Source organism: Mirounga angustirostris, unplaced genomic scaffold (assembly GCF_029215605.1).
Source record: "Mirounga angustirostris isolate CCGP_5_RB_7025 unplaced genomic scaffold, mMirAng1.0.hap1 SCAF_11, whole genome shotgun sequence".
Lineage (NCBI taxonomy): Eukaryota > Metazoa > Chordata > Mammalia > Carnivora > Phocidae > Mirounga > Mirounga angustirostris.
The window spans coordinates 93,969,917-93,986,752 of record NW_026991719.1 but is presented as its reverse complement, the minus strand read 5'-3'; the positions used below and the strand labels follow the sequence as shown (position 1 = coordinate 93,986,752).

General features: G+C 40.9%; 1 long non-coding RNA gene and 1 pseudogene across 1 annotated transcript in view; both read left to right on the top strand.

Annotated features, from left to right (window-relative positions):
• LOC129046005 (uncharacterized) overlaps nt 1-16,609 on the top strand; it is an 86,785-nt gene extending 70,176 nt beyond the window's left edge. Inside the window, exons 3-4 of the long non-coding RNA XR_010406227.1 lie at nt 8,513-8,605; nt 15,524-16,609. This is a non-coding gene — a long non-coding RNA (uncharacterized LOC129046005). The remainder of the gene's footprint in view (nt 1-8,512; nt 8,606-15,523) is intronic.
• On the top strand, nt 6,381-7,348 carry LOC129045835 (ubiquitin-like FUBI-ribosomal protein eS30 fusion protein; annotated as a pseudogene).
• Nucleotides 16,610-16,836: the final 227 nt, after the last annotated feature.

The following is a 16,836-nucleotide window of genomic DNA, read 5'->3' as shown; positions in this document are numbered from 1 at the left end:
TAGAGGGAGATGTGGAATAAAGAGTTTTTTTCAGATGGGAGAAAGAACAGATGTTTAAAATACTGATGGCAGTGATTCAGTAGAAAGTAGAAAATGGAAGGTACAGGAGAGAGAAGGCCGAATGGCTGGGGTAGGTGAGTGGGGGTGGGGTGTCCTGGAAGGGTTGGCATTAGATAGGAACATGGGCGCACACACACAGTTCCACAGCAGGTAGCTGCGTCCACACGGTGGTGGTGGTTGTGGGGGTTTTTTTCTAGTTTCCATTTTCTCTCAGGTGAGAATAATGGCCGCAGAAGAAATGTTGACAGTCTGAGGAGAGTAGAAACGGGAAATATTTATGAGAGACGGAGAATGAATGCACTAGGAAATGTAGTCTGATTCTGGAACAGCCTTGAGGATCTATTTGAAGTGGGTGGTTGTGGTTTCTTTCCACATCTACATTCAGTAGCAGGGGTGCAAGGGGAGGATAGGCAGAAAGTTAGATTTAACTGAAGTGGGGGCTTTTCCAAGTGTGTAAGACAAGGCAAGGGGTAAGCTAGTTGAGCTTGAATGTGAGGAAGTGATTATAATGACTGGTCCCTGTAATGGGGTATCTGGGAAGTGGGACCACAAGGCAGTTGGTCGATGGAGTGTGAAGGTTGAAAAGATGCCCCTGAATTGGGGTACAAAACATACTTGCTGGAGCACAATATATTTACTGCCTGAGCCTCATGTTATTAATAAAAGTTACGCCATTTCAGACAAATGGATGAAATCCCACAGTGACTACTTTGACTATAACAGCACTTACTTGAAAAATAAGTTTTGGCAAGTGTGTTTAAAAAAAAATCCAGTCACATCACTAAAGTAATATACTAGTCTCACTTCATTTATATATTACCTTTCCTCTGAAGGGCTTTAACTGCTGAACAAGAATCTGTCAAACACTAAACATACCTCAGAGCCTATAGCTCCTAGAAGAATCAAGGTTTGAGTAAAAGCAGATGAAAGGCCAGAGATAGAAGGAGAAAAGAAGCAGTACCCCTCGAGGATAAACACGACATTGGTAAATCAAACTAGTAAATAAATAATACATTAAAAAGAACTAAGAGGATTGGGGCGCCTGGGTGGCTCTGTCAGGTAAGCATCTGACTCTTGGTTTCAGCTCAGGTCATGATCTCAGAGTCCTGGGATGGAGCCCTGCATCAGGCTCCATGCTAAATGGGGAGTCTGCTTGAGTTACTCTCCCTCTGCCCCTCCCCCACTCACGTTCTCTCTCTCTCTCTTTCTAAAATAAATAAATCTTAAAAAAAAAGAACTAAGAGGATAAACAAGAAAAATTAAGGGGGCGATGGAGAGAGAAGCACAACAGATACGGCAAATACTGTAAAAAAAAAAATGCGGCAATATTACTGAGATTCTCCAGTGGTACTTCTGATAGAATACTTTTATTCTAAAGAATTTGTAAAGAATTAATATTTATTCAGTGCTTGGAACATGCCAAGCATTTTATCTGCATTCATTTATATTACAGTCTTTTTTTTTTTTTTAAAGATTTTATTTATTTATTTGACAGAGAGACACAGCGAGAGAGGGAACACAAGCAGGGGGAGTGGGAGAGGGAGAAGCAGGCTTCCCGCTGAGCAGGGAGCCGGATGCGGGGTCGATCCCAGGACGCTGGGATCATGACCCGAGCCGAAGGCAGACGCTTAACGACTGAGCCACCCAGGCGCCCCTATATTACAGTCTTGGGTCTAAAAGGTAGATACCATTATTATCTCCATTCTACAGATGAAGAAACAGAGGAATGGAGAAGTTAAATCACTTACCTGAGCCCCACAACTTGTCTCCCTGATCTCTTTTTTTTTTTAAGATTTTATTTTTTTAAAGCCATCTCTAACGTGGGGCTCAAACTCACAACCCTGAGATCAAGAGTCACACGATCTACTGACGGAGCCAGCCAGGTGCCCCATGTCTCCTTGATTTCAAAGCCAGTTCCCCTTGCACCTTATCAAACCACCTCCCAGCTGACTGAGAGACTTTATATAAAAGTATCCTTTTAAAAAATTTATTATTTGAATCCATATTAATTAAAACACTTTTAAATTATAATTTAAAATTACAAAATAGAACAGTATGCTTGCAGTTGTGTCCAGAAAGGTAAGTATGCTGGCTAAAAGCCATGCAACAATTTGAAAGATGAATGGGAAATCCAAATAGGAGTGAAAATGTTCATCTGAATTAATGCATTTCATTGAGCATCAAAACCCACCAATACTTTACTTCTATTTGTGTACATTATTCTTTTCCCACATTCATTTCATCTGCATGGATCGTCTCATTTCATTTTCTATGTGGCCTTTTCCTCAGATAGTAACATAGCATTGTCTGCTGCTCTGGGGTTGGGTATCTAGTACCCGGCACCGAGAACCTCATGCTCTCTTCTCCCAGATCACCACACCGCTCCCAGCCTGTTTGTCCTAACTGTCAAGGTTTACCAGAATGGTCAGAGAGTCAGCCATTGGATTACATTGACTACTCCATCATGCCATGTGAATGATCTTTTAAAATAAAAAAATGAATGATATCGAAAATATGATTAGAAAAGTTCATTGCTGGTTTAAAGCACTTTACTTTTTAAAGATTTTATTTATTTATTTAAAAGAGAGAGCATGAGTGGGGGGAATGGCAGAGAGAGAGAACAGCAGACTCCCCACTGAGCAGGGAGCCCAACGCGGGGCTCAATCCGAGGACCCCGGGATCATGATCTGAGCAGAAGGCAGATGCTTAAGTGACTGAGCCACCCAGGCGCCCCGGAAGCACTTTAGATGAAAGCTAATTTCAGAAATCTATACCAAAGTAACATTGTTCTACGTGTAGCAAGTCTACCTTCTACGGATTTTTGGCCAAAATTTTGCTTTCCTCCATACAGAAGGGAAATTGGATCTTGAAGATGTAGGAGACAAATGAAGTATAAAGACTTCCATTCTTTTACTTTTGTAGGGCAAATCATTCTAAGCTCTACAGATTAAATGGAATTTGGATGTCCCTGGTCAGATTGCTGCAAATCAGGTCATCTTGATCCAAGTCTCAACCATAGGAATCAGAGCAAATATGTATTTTGTCTGAGACAAGTACAATAACAGAAGAAAAGATGATTAAAAAAAAAAAAGAAGAAGGGCTTCCAAATTTATCACTTCAGCCCTGTGTGGCGTGTCTACATGGTTTGACCTCAGACAAGGGTCTGCGGAGGTCCTTGTCTGGCATTTGTTGACTGAATTTCACGATAGAAAGTGGGGCATGATGTACAGCCTCATGACTGTGTCTGTTACAGACGATGCAAAGGAAAGCACTAGAGCATTTAAGCCAAGCCATAAACTACTCACTAATATGTTAGAAAGGTCAAAGCAACTTCTTCAAAGCAATGTACTAGAAAAATAAAGACCTCAATGTTCCTAACTAACTTCAGGAATGACAAAACAAACCCCTATGTTAGCTACAACTTATCAGAAATAAATATTAACATGTTCACTTAGAGTTCCAAAAACATGGAAAGAGAAGATCACTTTATCATTCTTTGGATAAACACTAAAGGGTCTGTTGTCTTTTTAGCACACTAGAGTACTCAATATTCAAAATAACCAAGAAAGTACTGTAGAAAAAGGGCCCATACACAGAATGCCGTCAGGATGGGGGTATAAATCCTTCTCTGACTTCCTTAAACATAAGAAATATAAAGGCCTCATATGAATGAGAAAAGTTTGAAAACTGGAATTTTTTTTTTTTTTGAGAGAGAGAGAGAAAGGGGGAGAGGGAAAGAGACAGAGGGAGAGAGAGAATCTCAAGCAGGCTCCACGCTGGGCGGGGCTCGATCTCACGATCCTGAGATCATGACCTGAACCGAAATCAGGAGTTGGAAGCTTAACTGACTGAGCCACCTAGGCCTCCCTAAAAACTGGAATCTTTATGTCTTAGTTTGGGCTTCCATAACAAAATGCCATAGACTTGGTTTAAACAACAGGAATTTATTTCTCACAGTTCTGGAAGTCCAACATCAAGGTACTGACAAGATAGGTTTTGCTCTGAGGCCATTTCTCTGGGTCTGCAGATGGTCACCTTCTCGCCCTGCATTCACAGGACTTCTTTGTGTTACAGTGGGGTGGGGGAAGGGAGAGCAAGCTCTTTGGTGTCTCCTCTAATAAGGCACTAATCCCCTCAGGCCAGGCCCCTACCCTTATGACTTCACTGAACCCTAATTACCCCCCAAAGGCCCCATCTCCAAATACCATTACAGTGGAGGTTAGGGCTTCAGTATATATAAATTTTGAGGGGACACAAACATTCGGTCCGTAACACTTTACAAACATATATGACTGGCTTTTAAAAACATTTGTAGTTTGTATTTATTTATTTATTTATTTATTTTTTAAAAAGATTTTATTTTTAAGTAATCTCTACACCCAACGTGGTGCTCAAACTCACAACCTCGAGATCAAAGTCACATGCTCCACCAAATGAGCTAGCCAGGTGCCCCATCATTTGCAGTTTTTTTTTTTAAGATTTTATTTATTTATTTGACAGAGAGAGAAACAGCGAGAGCAGGAACACAAGCAGGGGCAGTGGGAGAGGGAGAAGCAGGCTTCCCGCTGAGCAGGGAGCCCAATGTGGGGCTCGATCCCAGGACCCTGGGATCATGACCTGAGCCGAAGGCAGATGCTTAACGACTGAGCCACCCAGGTGCCCCTCATTTGCAGTTTTTAATAAAACATTTTTAATTGTGGAAAAAACACATAACCTGAAATTTATTATCTAATCATTTTAAGTGGACAGCTAATAGTATTAAGTGCATCCATATTGTTATGCAGTCATAACTGGCTTCTAAAACCAGTGCTGGTGAAGCTATTTATTTTCCCGTGGGTACTAGGTGTGTAAATCAGATGGAGTGTCATAAGGGTGGGCAGAGCCTTAGTTATGTCTTCATTGTTTGCTCAGCTAAGCTTCCTATTAGTTTAGTGTAGTAGTTAGAATTCTCCAGAGAAACAGAACCAGTAAGAGATATCTATCTATCTATCTATCTATCTATCTATCTATCTATCTATCTATCTATCTATCTATCGAGAGAGATTGGCTCACATGATTATGGAGGCTGAGATGTCCCATGATCTGCCATCTGCACACTGGACACCCAGGAAAGCCATTGGCATAGGTCAGTCCAAGACTGAAGGCTTGAGAACCAGCAGAGCTAATGGTTTAATTCCTAGTCTGAGGATAGAAGACCCATATCTCAGCTCATGCAGTCAGGCAGAGAACGGGCAAACTCCTTTCCTATGCCTTTTGCTCTATCCAGACCTTCAACAGATTGAATGATTGGGGAGAGCAATCTACTTTACTCAGTCTACCAATTCAAATGCTAATCTCATCTGGAAATACTCTCACAGACACACTCAGAAACAATGTTGAACCAGATAGATGGGCACCGCATGACCCCATCGGGTTGACATATAAAATTAACCATCACATTTGGTTATTAGAGATACAGCAAGTAAGACATTTGTCCACTGGTGGTTGATAACTGGCATTGTATCTGATTGGTCAGGGTCCATGCTGTACAAGTTGTTAAATATTTTGAGTATCACTACTGATTATACATATTCTATATTAAATAAAATGGTCTTTTCACTAAAGCAGAAAAGTAAATCAAAGTTTATAGAAGTAGAAAGGTTTAAAAATAATTAACTAGAACTGATAAATGAATTCAGTAAGGTTACAGGATATAAAATCAATATACAGAAATTCATTGCATTTCTATACACTAATAATGAAGCAGCAGAGAGAAAAATTAAGAAAATAATCCCGTTTACAATTGTATCAAAATCAATGAAATACCTAGGAATAAATTTAACCAAGCAGGTGGAAGACCTGTACTCTGAAAACTATAAAATCCTGAGGAAAGAAATTGAAGATGACACAAACAAATGGAAAGATATTCCATGCTCGTGGATTGGAGGAAGAAATATTGTTTAAGTGTCCATACTACTCAAATCAATCTAAAGATTTAATGCAATCCCTATCAAAATACCAATAGCATTTTTCACAGAACTAGAACAAATTATCCTAAACTTTGCGTGAAACCACAAAAGACCTCAAACAGCCAAAGCAATCTTGAAAAAGAACAAAATGGGAGGTATCATAATCCCAGATTTCAAGATATACTACAAAGCTGTAGTAATCAAAACAGGTATGCTACCAGCGTAAAAATAGACACATAGATCAATAGAACAGAATAGAGAGCCCAGAAATAAACCCCCTATTATATGGTCAATTAATCTTCCACAAAGGAGGCAAGAATATGCAATGGGAAAAAGACAGTCTCTTCAACAAATGGTGTTGGGAAAATTGGACAGCTACATGCCGAAGAATGAAACTGGACCACTTTCATACACCATACACAAAAATGAAATCGAAATGGATTAAAGACTTAAATGTGAGACCTGAAACCATAAAAATCTTAAAAGAGAGCACAGGCAGTAATTTCTCAGATTTCGGCCATAGCAACATTTTTCTAGATATATCTCCTGAGGCAAGGGAAACAGAAGCAAAAATAAACATTAGGACTATATCAAAATAAAAAGCTCCTGCACTGCAAAGGAAACAACAAAACCTAAAGACGACCTACTGAATGGGAGAAGATATTTGCAAATGACACATCCGATAAAGGGTTGGTATCCAAAATGTATAAAGAACTTATACAACTCAACATCAAACCCGCAAATAACCCATTTACAAATGCACAGAAAACGTGAACAGACATTTCTGCAATGAAGACATCCAGATGGACAACAGACACATGAAACGATGCTCAAAATCCCTCCCCACCAGGGAAATGCAGATCAAAGCCACAATGAGGTGGTAGCGGCTGTGGTGGCCACGGGTCAGTAGCTGACATGCAGCTCCTTGTCCACGCCCAGGAGCTACACACCCTCAAGGTGACCAGCCAGGAGATGGTCGCCCAGATAAAGGCTCATGTAGCTTCACTGGAGGTCATCACTCCAGAAGATCAAGTTGTGCTCTTGGCAGGCACACCCCTAGAGGATGAGGCTATCCTGGGTCAGTGTAGAGTGTAGGCTCTGATTGCCCTGGAAGTAGCTGGCCCCACGCTTGGAGGTGAAGTCCATGGTTCCCTGGCCCACGCTGGGAAAGTAAGAGGGCAGACTCCCAAGGTGGCCAAACAGGAGAAACAGAAGAAGATAGGCTGAGCCAAGCGGTGGATGAGTACAACCAGCACTTTGTCAATGTTGTGCCCACCTTTGGCAAGAAGAAGGGCCTCAGTGCCAACTCTGAAATCCACTGTAATCCTGGCTTTCCCTAATAAAGCCACTCAGTCCAGCCAAAAAATAACAACAACACAATGAGATATCACCTCCCAGTTGTCATAATGGCTAAAATAAAAAACACAAGAAACAACAAGTGTTGGTGAGGATGTGGAGAAAAAAGAACCCTTGTGCACTGGTGGTGGGAATGCAAACCATTGCAGCCACTGTGGGAAACAGTATGCAGGTTCCTCAAAAAAATTAAGAATAGAATTACCATGTGATCCAGTAATTCCACTACTGGATATTTACCCAACAAATATGAAAACACTAATTCACAAATACACATATATATATATACCCTAAGTTTATAGCAGCATTATTTACAATAGTCAAGATATGGAAGCAGCCCAAGTTTCCACTGATAGGTGAATAGATAAAGACAACGAGGTATATATATGCAATGGACTCAGCCATAAGAAAGAATGAAATCTACCATTTGCAACAACATGGATGGATTTAGAGAGTATAATTGTAAGTGAAATAGTCAGAGAAAGACAAATACCATATGATTTCCCTTGTAGGTGGAATTTACGAAACAATGAATGAACAGAGGGAGAAAAAAGAGACAAACCAAAAACAGACTCTTAAGTACAGAGAACAAACTGGTGGTTACCAGAGGGGAGGTGGGTGGGGGGATGGGTGAAACAGGTGAAGGGGATTAAGAGTACACCTACCATAATGAGCACCAGGACATGTATAGAATTGTTGAATCACTATATTGTATACCTGAAACTAATATAACACTGTATGTCAACTATACTGGATTTAAAGGTTTTTTTAAATAATAAAATAAATAAAAACAATTAGCTATGGTTCTCATTAACCCTTCAATATTATTTTCTGATTTTGATGTAAGTCCAACTTAAAAAGAACTAACTAACCTTCAGTATTGAATGTTAGAGTTAGAGCCCCCTGTAATTTGAGCAAAACTTAAATATTTTTCCCACGGAGAGGAAATTCACATGAAATTAACCATTTGAGAGTGAACAATTAAGTGGTTTACAATACTGTATACCCATTGGCACTATCTAGTTCCAAAACTTTTTCATCAGCCCAAATGGAAACCCCATCCCCATTAAACAGTCACTCCCAAATTCCCATCCCCCAACCCCTGGCAACTACTAATCTGGTTTCTGTTTGTTTGGATTTGCCTATTCTAGACATTTCATGGAAGCGGAATCCTACAACATGTGACCTTTTGTGTCTGGCTTTTTCACTGAACAATGTTATCAAGTTCATCCGTGTTGTAGCAGGTAACTATCTGTATTTTATTCCTTTTGTGTGGCTGAATCATATTTCACGGCATGTGTACACCATACTTTGTTTATTCATTCATCTATTGATGAATATTTGGGCTGTTTCTACCTTTCTTGCTGTTGAGTTAGACTTCTAACAGTTCAGTGAAACGGCAAAACGCCTGTCTATCTCCCTCCCTTCCACATGATGAGCTTAGCTACCCTAGAAAAAGGACTGTGACTGCTTTAAGTATTTTGGCTCTGTTTCCCAGAACTGTCTTTTTTTATCTGCAAGCCAAGGACAAATCTGTCTCACCACCCCAAGCCTCCACAACAGAAAAATTAATCCATCTCCACAGCATAAACTGCTCCTTCCCTTCCTCTGCCTCCCTGCTGACCAGCCCTTCCCCGAATAGGGAGTCTTTCAACCACTGCTTTTGCTTTCCTGAAATTTTCCATCTGTTATTTGTTGTCCATGCATTTGGTCCTGTGCAAGTGATCTGACACATGCAAGAGTATTTTTTTTTTTTCTGATCTAGACTCTCCCTTAAAAATAGTTTGATATTATATAACTCAGCTACTCCTTAGCATCACTTTAACAACACATTTAAACAGAATTCATATGAACCATGTTTCAGCTTTCCCCTCCTCCTGCCCCCCATTCCCACTCCATTGTGGTTGACCAGCCTTATGTCTGGCTTTTGGACATATACTCAAAGAGTATACTTTAGTTAAGTAAACAAATTCCTACAGATGTTATTTTTCTGACGTAACAGGATGCCTCAGTCTAGGTAAGCTGCTCATTTCTTCTTTAGAAGCGCCATGAAGATTGAATATATGGTGAGAAATACAGGTCAGTAGGATCAGATTGCCCCGGGGTGCCCCTCAGATCACATTGTGTCAGCAGCTGGCTTCTCTGGATAGCAGAAGGCCTAGTCAGGTAGCCAGTGTAAGAGCCATATCCTTCACACTTCTACTCGAGGTGACCTTATTTCTGGATGTTCCTCAGCCCTGTATTGCGCTAAAAAAATAATGGTCATTAGGATTCTAAAACCAGAGGGGACAGTGTGTATATCTCCTTAGACAGGGCTAGTTTACCCAATAGACGGTCTAAGCACATGCTGCAAACCTGGGGCACCAACTTTTTGGGGGGGTGGGAGAATTTGGTCATTATTTTATATAAGACATCAAGATAGTCATTGTGGGAAAAATAGAGTATGTCTTAGAGTGCTGAATACTTAGTTGATGGTACATTGTTATTGTATTTTTAAAGTTATCATACAGTAAAACTGACACTTTGGTATACTACATGTTTTAGCAATGAAATTTCTGATCAGATCTTTAGACTCGCTTACTTATTTTCTTTTCCTCTTTGATGTGAGGTTGTACTTGAGGGAATGAATGGAGTTATAGTTTACTGTATGTAGTTTACTATGATAGATAACATGGGAAAAAACCTATAATACAAGGGAGGGAGCAGTAGGAGCAAATGTATTAAGGCAGAAAAACACAGGGAATGGTCAGTAAAGGGGAGTAGTCCAATTTTTTAAAAAATATTTTATTTATTTATTTGACAGAGAGAGAGCACAAGCAGGGGGAGCAGCAGAGGGAGAGGGAGAAGCAGGCTCCTCGCTGAGCAGGAAGCCCGATGCGGGGCTGGATCCCAGGACCCTGGCAGACGCTCAACGACTGAACCACCCAGGCGCCCCTGTGTAACTGTTTTTGATATTTTAAGGCTCGCACAGTTTAGAAGCAAAATTTCTACAAAAGCTGATTGCATTTGAATATCTGTTTTAATTCATTTATTCAGTCAACAAATAATAGCTGAGTACCCACTATGTGCCAGGCCCTATTTCTAAGTCTCATGAACAAAACCAAGTCTCTGCCCTCGTGGAACTTGCAGTCTGGTGAGGCATAGATAATAAATTAGTCAACAAATAGGTACCCTATCATCACGTGGTGATAATTATTAGAAGGAAAATTAAAGCAGGATGAGGGGATAGAGTGAATTTTATGTCAGCTCAGGGGCAGCCTCTCTTAGGGGGTGATGTGTGGCAAGAGACGTCAATGTAGTGAAAAGGTAAACTATGCGAAGGTTCAGGGCAAGAACATTCCAGGCCACGGGAGCAGCAAATCTGAAGGTTCTGAGGCAAGAATATGTTTGGCATGTTCTGACAATGACAAGGAGAAGAGGGCGCCCGGAGCAGGGTGTTCAAAGCAGTGAGACATGAGGTCTGAGAAGTGGCCAGAATGACAAACATGGAGGGCCATGTTGGCCCATGATTCGGATTTTGGATTTGATTCTAAAAGTGACTGGAACCCATTGAAAAAGGTTCACATGATGTGATTCACAGTCTAAAAAGCCCTCTGCATGGGCGCCTGGGTGGCTCAGTTGGTTAAGCGACTGCCTTCGGCTCAGGTCATGATCCTGGAGTCCCGGGATCGAGTCCCGCATCGGGCTCCCTGCTCGGCGGGGAGTCTGCTTCTCCCTCTGACCCTCCCCCCTCTCATGTGCGCTCTCTCTCATTCTCTCTGTCTCAAATAAATAAATAAAATCTTTAAAAAAAATAATAAATAAATTAATTAATTAAATAAATAAATAAATAAATAAATAAATAAATAAAAAGCCCTCTGCTTGCTCCTGTTTGTGTATAGGTTAAAATTGCTCCCCCCCCCCCCCAATTCCTGATGACCAGTTGACGTGGCCTCCTGAAAAATCCAAAGTCTTATTTTGGACAAGGTGAAATTGGCCTTAAGTGCAGACCCCAGGAGAACTCAGTAGGATTCCAGTTCTCTGCCTTTAGTGTTGTAGTCTTCATGTCTTCCTTCCTGGTAGACATGGTCCAAGGCCCCTCCTCCAAGGCTGGCTGGAAGGACCCTACTCAGCTTTAAGGACACACACCCATTGTGCAACTCTGGTGGTTCTTGTCCCTAAGCCTGTGGGGAGGATGGCTTTGTCCCTACATCACTGTTAACCTGGTGGCATTTCATTACTTGGGCTCTCCAAAAGAATTACTGACCCAGTCAATGGTGGGGCTCCTGATGCTCTGAGACTTGTCCTATTGCCTTGCTCTGACACCCGTGCTGTCAAAACATATTTGCAAAAGCTCCCCCAGTGATTATGGCAAAAGCCCCTTTTTCCTTTTCTCCAAAAGGATAAGCACGTACCTGGATGTGTGTATAACATAATTTAGAACCTAGAGTGCTCAAATTACCACATTGTTCCAGGAATAGCTTTCATTCTGGTTTTTTTTTTTCCCTGTCTCAGAGAAAAACCGAGAAGTGAAGTTTTTTACCAACCAAATGGTAGAACCAGATTTAGAATTGAGAAAGAGCTATTTGTGAAAAGTATGAATCTATGTCATTATATGTGGCTTTGTTGCTAAAGATATACTAATTTGCCATTTAAAATTTCCCCTTCCTCAGTGCCTAGACTCTCAACTTTGCTGACATTTATTCAGATCCTATTTTTACTTATTGTTTTTTAATTAAACTCTACACCCAGTGTGGGGCTTGAACTCACAACCCCAAGATCAAGAGCTGCATGCTCTACCGACTGAGCCAGCCAGGTGCCCCTTGAGTCCTATTTGTAAAAAAAAGAAGCTTCCCCCTACCACTTTTATTTGAAAATATATTTAAAACCTGCAACTTCTCGGGAAAAGTATGGAGACTGCTTTATTTTTGTTGCAGGCATTGTAAAACTAAAAAACCAAGACTAGTATTAGCTTGAACTTTACCTTGGAATATGTCCACGAAGAAGAAAGCAAGCCAGACTAATCTCGACTTTCTCTCCTCCAGCTTTTTGTATCAAAGACCCTCTGACATAAGCAAGTGAAAGCTTTTCAATTACTTATTGTAGTGTGGGGCCATCTCGAAATTCTGCATACTCAGAATGGAGACTTTTGCCCCCACTTCTGTCTCCTCTTTCTCCATGTTTTTCAGTCACTGTCTTACTTCATTTGGATTCCTTATCATTCAAACCACATTATTTGGGAGGATGAGCTACAGGTTGAATCGGATTGTCAGTTCTGATTTGGGAGGAAGGTTTATGAGACTCAACAGTGCTGTAGCTCATTGTTCAGTATTCCAAGAAATATCCCTGCTCTGATTCTCAAGGTTTTCAAAATCTTACAAAGAATGTTGGACAGTTAATGTGTTTCAGCCATATTATTTCAGAACAAGTCTCTTTAGAGATTAGTGGATGCCCCCCACCCCTCCCCAAAGCTGACTTTGGCTATAATAAGGTTTATTTAAGTAAAATAAAGTCAGCTAACTGAAGATTAGCCTCCACATGCCTTTGCTATAATGCAAAGTCTACAGTCACCCCAAAGTCAAAATTTGGCAAACTTTGCAATGTGGGGTGCCACACCGCTGACTTTTATTATTTTGGAAAGGGAATAAGTATGAGCCAGGTGCACAAAGAGAACTCTCTCTTTCTCTCTCTCTGCTCAAGAATTTTCTCCCAGGCAATCTACAGATGGAGTTAATATGGCCATCTTAAAATGAAAATATCCCATGGATAGGTTAAATATATTGCCTTTGATTAGGTAGCAAGCGGGTTGTTAGGGGTTAGAGCTGAGGTTGGCACACTTTTTCTGTAACGATCCAGATAGTAAATATTTCAGTCGTTGTGGGCCAGATGGTCTCTGCTACAACTACTTAATTCTGCTTGTTGTAGTGTGAAAGCAGTCATAACACATAGCTGAATGGTCATGGCTGTGTTCCAATAAAACTTTATTTACAAAAACAAAGCAGTCTGAATTTGGCCCACGTTCCATAGTTTGCTGACCCCTAGATTATAACGCTTAATTAGAGTAGAGCATAGGTTTCTTGGCAGAATTATTTCAACACAGCTAGGAATATCATGAAATTACTGGACAATTAAGAGACTGCCTTGAGGTAGGGTGGCTACTTTATAATTTTGCCATTGACATTAGCGTCTTCATTCTACTCAGAGTCACCTCATCTGCTCCTTTTAGGTTGGAGGCTAAAACAGTAGAAACTGTGGATATTTCTTTTTCATTGATCTTGTTCTCATAATTCCCTTAGAAATAACAAGACCTGACATTTTTATACATTAGAATTTCTAGATGTCTTGCCGATAGCACATTTCATAAAGCACCTGGTGACCTTAAAAAAGATTTTTATAGGAGCAATTTAAAGTTGAATAAATAGAATTAATTTCAATGCATCTCACTCCAGTGTATAATTTTGCACTTGGCCAAACATCACGTTCCATTGTTTTGTTCTGTTCGAAGCCTTTTTGAACTCATGTAAATAGTTTTGCACATGTACTAAGACATGTATTTGTTTATTATTTTATATCCTAATAACCATGTATAACTATTCTGTTTTTCCATTGAGGCCTGGGGGGGGGATATCCTTCAATGAGCACTTCCACATCTGTTTTCTCATTTAATATAATTTAATTATTTTTGCAGATGAATCATAGGGAAGATAAAGTTACTTGCCCAAGGTCACCCAGCTAGTTAAGAGTACAGCCAAGCTTCCAAAACAGGTCTGTTTGAGTCCAGAAGCTATGCGTTTTCCACTACATCACTATTGCCTACAGGAAGTTACTTGTAGCTCTTGGCGGGCTTTATCTTTTTTTTTTTTTTTTTTTTAATCCAAGCTGTTTTCAAGTAAATCATAGGAGAACTGAGTAACATAGTATTTAATTCTTCTCATATATTTTGGAAGTACATATTTTCAAAAGGAGATATGGTGGATGCTTTTGTTTAAACAACCATGGTTCTATGACTAGAATATTTCCAAATAAGGGTGACTTCCAAAAATTATTTGCTTTCTTGGCAGTCTTCATACATTCTTTGTGAATGCAACTAGATTTCCCATCTTCCTTGTTTAGGAGAGAATCATATGTTAATAACATTTTTTGAAAGGTGTGGCTTGGTGATATTCTTTTCAGATTTGAATAACTAAACTTCCTGGCATCATAAGTTCAAATCATGGAGAAGCCAGCTCATTATAAGTTCGACATTCCGAAATTGATTTTTGTTTGTGCATAGCTTTGTGTAGCCCTGAATGTGCATATGAGTTAGGGGTAAAAGTTACTGCCAAAATCTTAAGATACAGATATTTAAGCCTTTTCATCAGATATGGGATGAATTCCTTTCTGTTGGAATGTTTTTTTTTTTCCTCTTGGGCAGAGCAAAAAACACCACAATGAATCATTGCATGATTAAAAAAACAAAGGTGGGGCTGGGAGAATTGACCCATAAAATGGTTACAGCATATATGACTCTCAGACCTCAATCAAAATATTGTTGTGCAAAAATATAATTACTTTCCTTCACATCTATACTTCAGACATTGAGCATCAAGGGCTCAATGATGGGGGCTTTTGGGGAAAAAAACCCCACTAACCTCAGTCCTCGTTAGGGTCTTCTCAAGGTTGTCAACCTCTTATGTAGGTGCCAAGGTGTTGGGGGGTAATCAGGGTGATAGCAGTGATGAGAGGACGGGTATATAGTTATCAATCAGAGGTCGATATAGGTTACTGCTAAGATGTCCACTCTCCTGGCCCATGTGTTTCCTTTGAGTCAGAGGTCTTTGGTTACCTTCCTACTGCCCTTGGGGCTCAGGAAACTTTGCCAGCTTTGCATGTAGACCTGCATGCAGAGAACAGCTCACAGTCATTGCTTTCTAGGGTCTGGATGCTTCCCTGCTAGAAGTGCTATGAAATGAAGTAAAAGGTCCTTGGTTGCCTTCAAGAATCTCTTATGGTTTGACTTCATTCCTCTCCCCCGGGTTGGAAGAATCCATTTCTAGTGTGAAGAAAAGCCTTCTCCCTTTCTCTGTTTTAAAGGACCTCTATCCCTGTGGAATTTCTTCCTCTATGAGCTTAGATTTTTTGAATCCCCGAACTTGCAAGCTACTTCTGTATTTTGCTGAGGTGCCCTCCCTCTTTCCCTTCAGGCAACGAGAACGGAGCCAGCTACCTGCTTGGATGGAGGGAAGAGGAAGGGGAGAAAAAACTGAGAACAAGTTGAAGCCTCAAAATATTATCCATTCACCTTATTCATTACAACCAATAAATTGCTTTTCTATGAAGTTTTCCCAGTACTTGACACACTTGGCTTTGGAGTACAGAAAGAACTGTGGTATGGTGTCTTTCATAAAAGCCAAGTCCTTAAAAGCCTCCCAGTGTTCTCATGTGGGGCCACGGTGCTGAACAAAGGGATGCTCTTGTGAGAGTTTTGACTTCTCTTCAAAAAAAAAAAAAAAAAAAGATTTTATTTATTTATTTGAGAGAGAGAGAACACAAACGGAGAGGGAGGCGCAGAGGGAGAGGGGAAGCAGACTGCCCACTGAGCAGGGAGCCTGACACAGGGCTTGATCCCAGGACTCTGGGATCATGACCCAAGCTAAAGGCAGACGCTTCACTGACTGAATCACCCAGGCACTCCTTGACTTCTCTTTCTCAGCATAGAACAGCCTCCTGGAAGCTGTCTTTGCTTGCCAATCTCAGCAGCTAGGCTGTCCTCCCTCTGGGCTCTCCTCTCTCTGGGCTCTCCTCAAGCTCCCCCTTCCTATTGCTCCCTCCTGGCAATTCCGCAGCTCTAGGGAGCAACCAGCTCTCCCCTCGAGGTCTGCCGTGTACTAAGGACCATGTCAACATGAGCTATGGAATCAATCATTTTCAGATGGATTTGGGGTTTTCTAATTGATACTGATTACAGAACAGTTGATTGGGCCACAACAAAGTACATAATTTTCAGACATAAGACCACCAAAATGGCCAGACATGCTGTACTGGAAGAAATATAGCTCAGAAACTGAGACTCAGGGAAGTTAAAGGGCTGGTCTAGGTTCAAACAGCAAGTTCATGAACGCGATTAAAAGCCACCCCTGGGGCGCCTGGGTGGCTCAGTCATTAAGCATCTGCCTTCGGCTCAGGTCATGTTCCCAGGGTCCTGGGATCGAGCCCCGCATCGGGCTCCCTGCTCCGCGGGAAGCCTGCTTCTCCCTCTCCCGCTCCCCCTGCTTGTGTTCCCTCTCTGGCTGTCTCTCTCTGTCAAATAAATAAATAAAATCTTAAAAAAAAAAAAAAAGCCACCCCTGAGAACCCTGTTAAGGGCAGGGTTGTGATAACATTCAAATACATTGCAAAAGACTCTCCAGCTGTTTGATGAGTCTAATAAAACAGGAGCACTGACTGATAAAACAACATCATATAATAATGGTGAGCATGGGTTCTAAACCCTGGCCGCCGAGTTCCTAAACTAGTG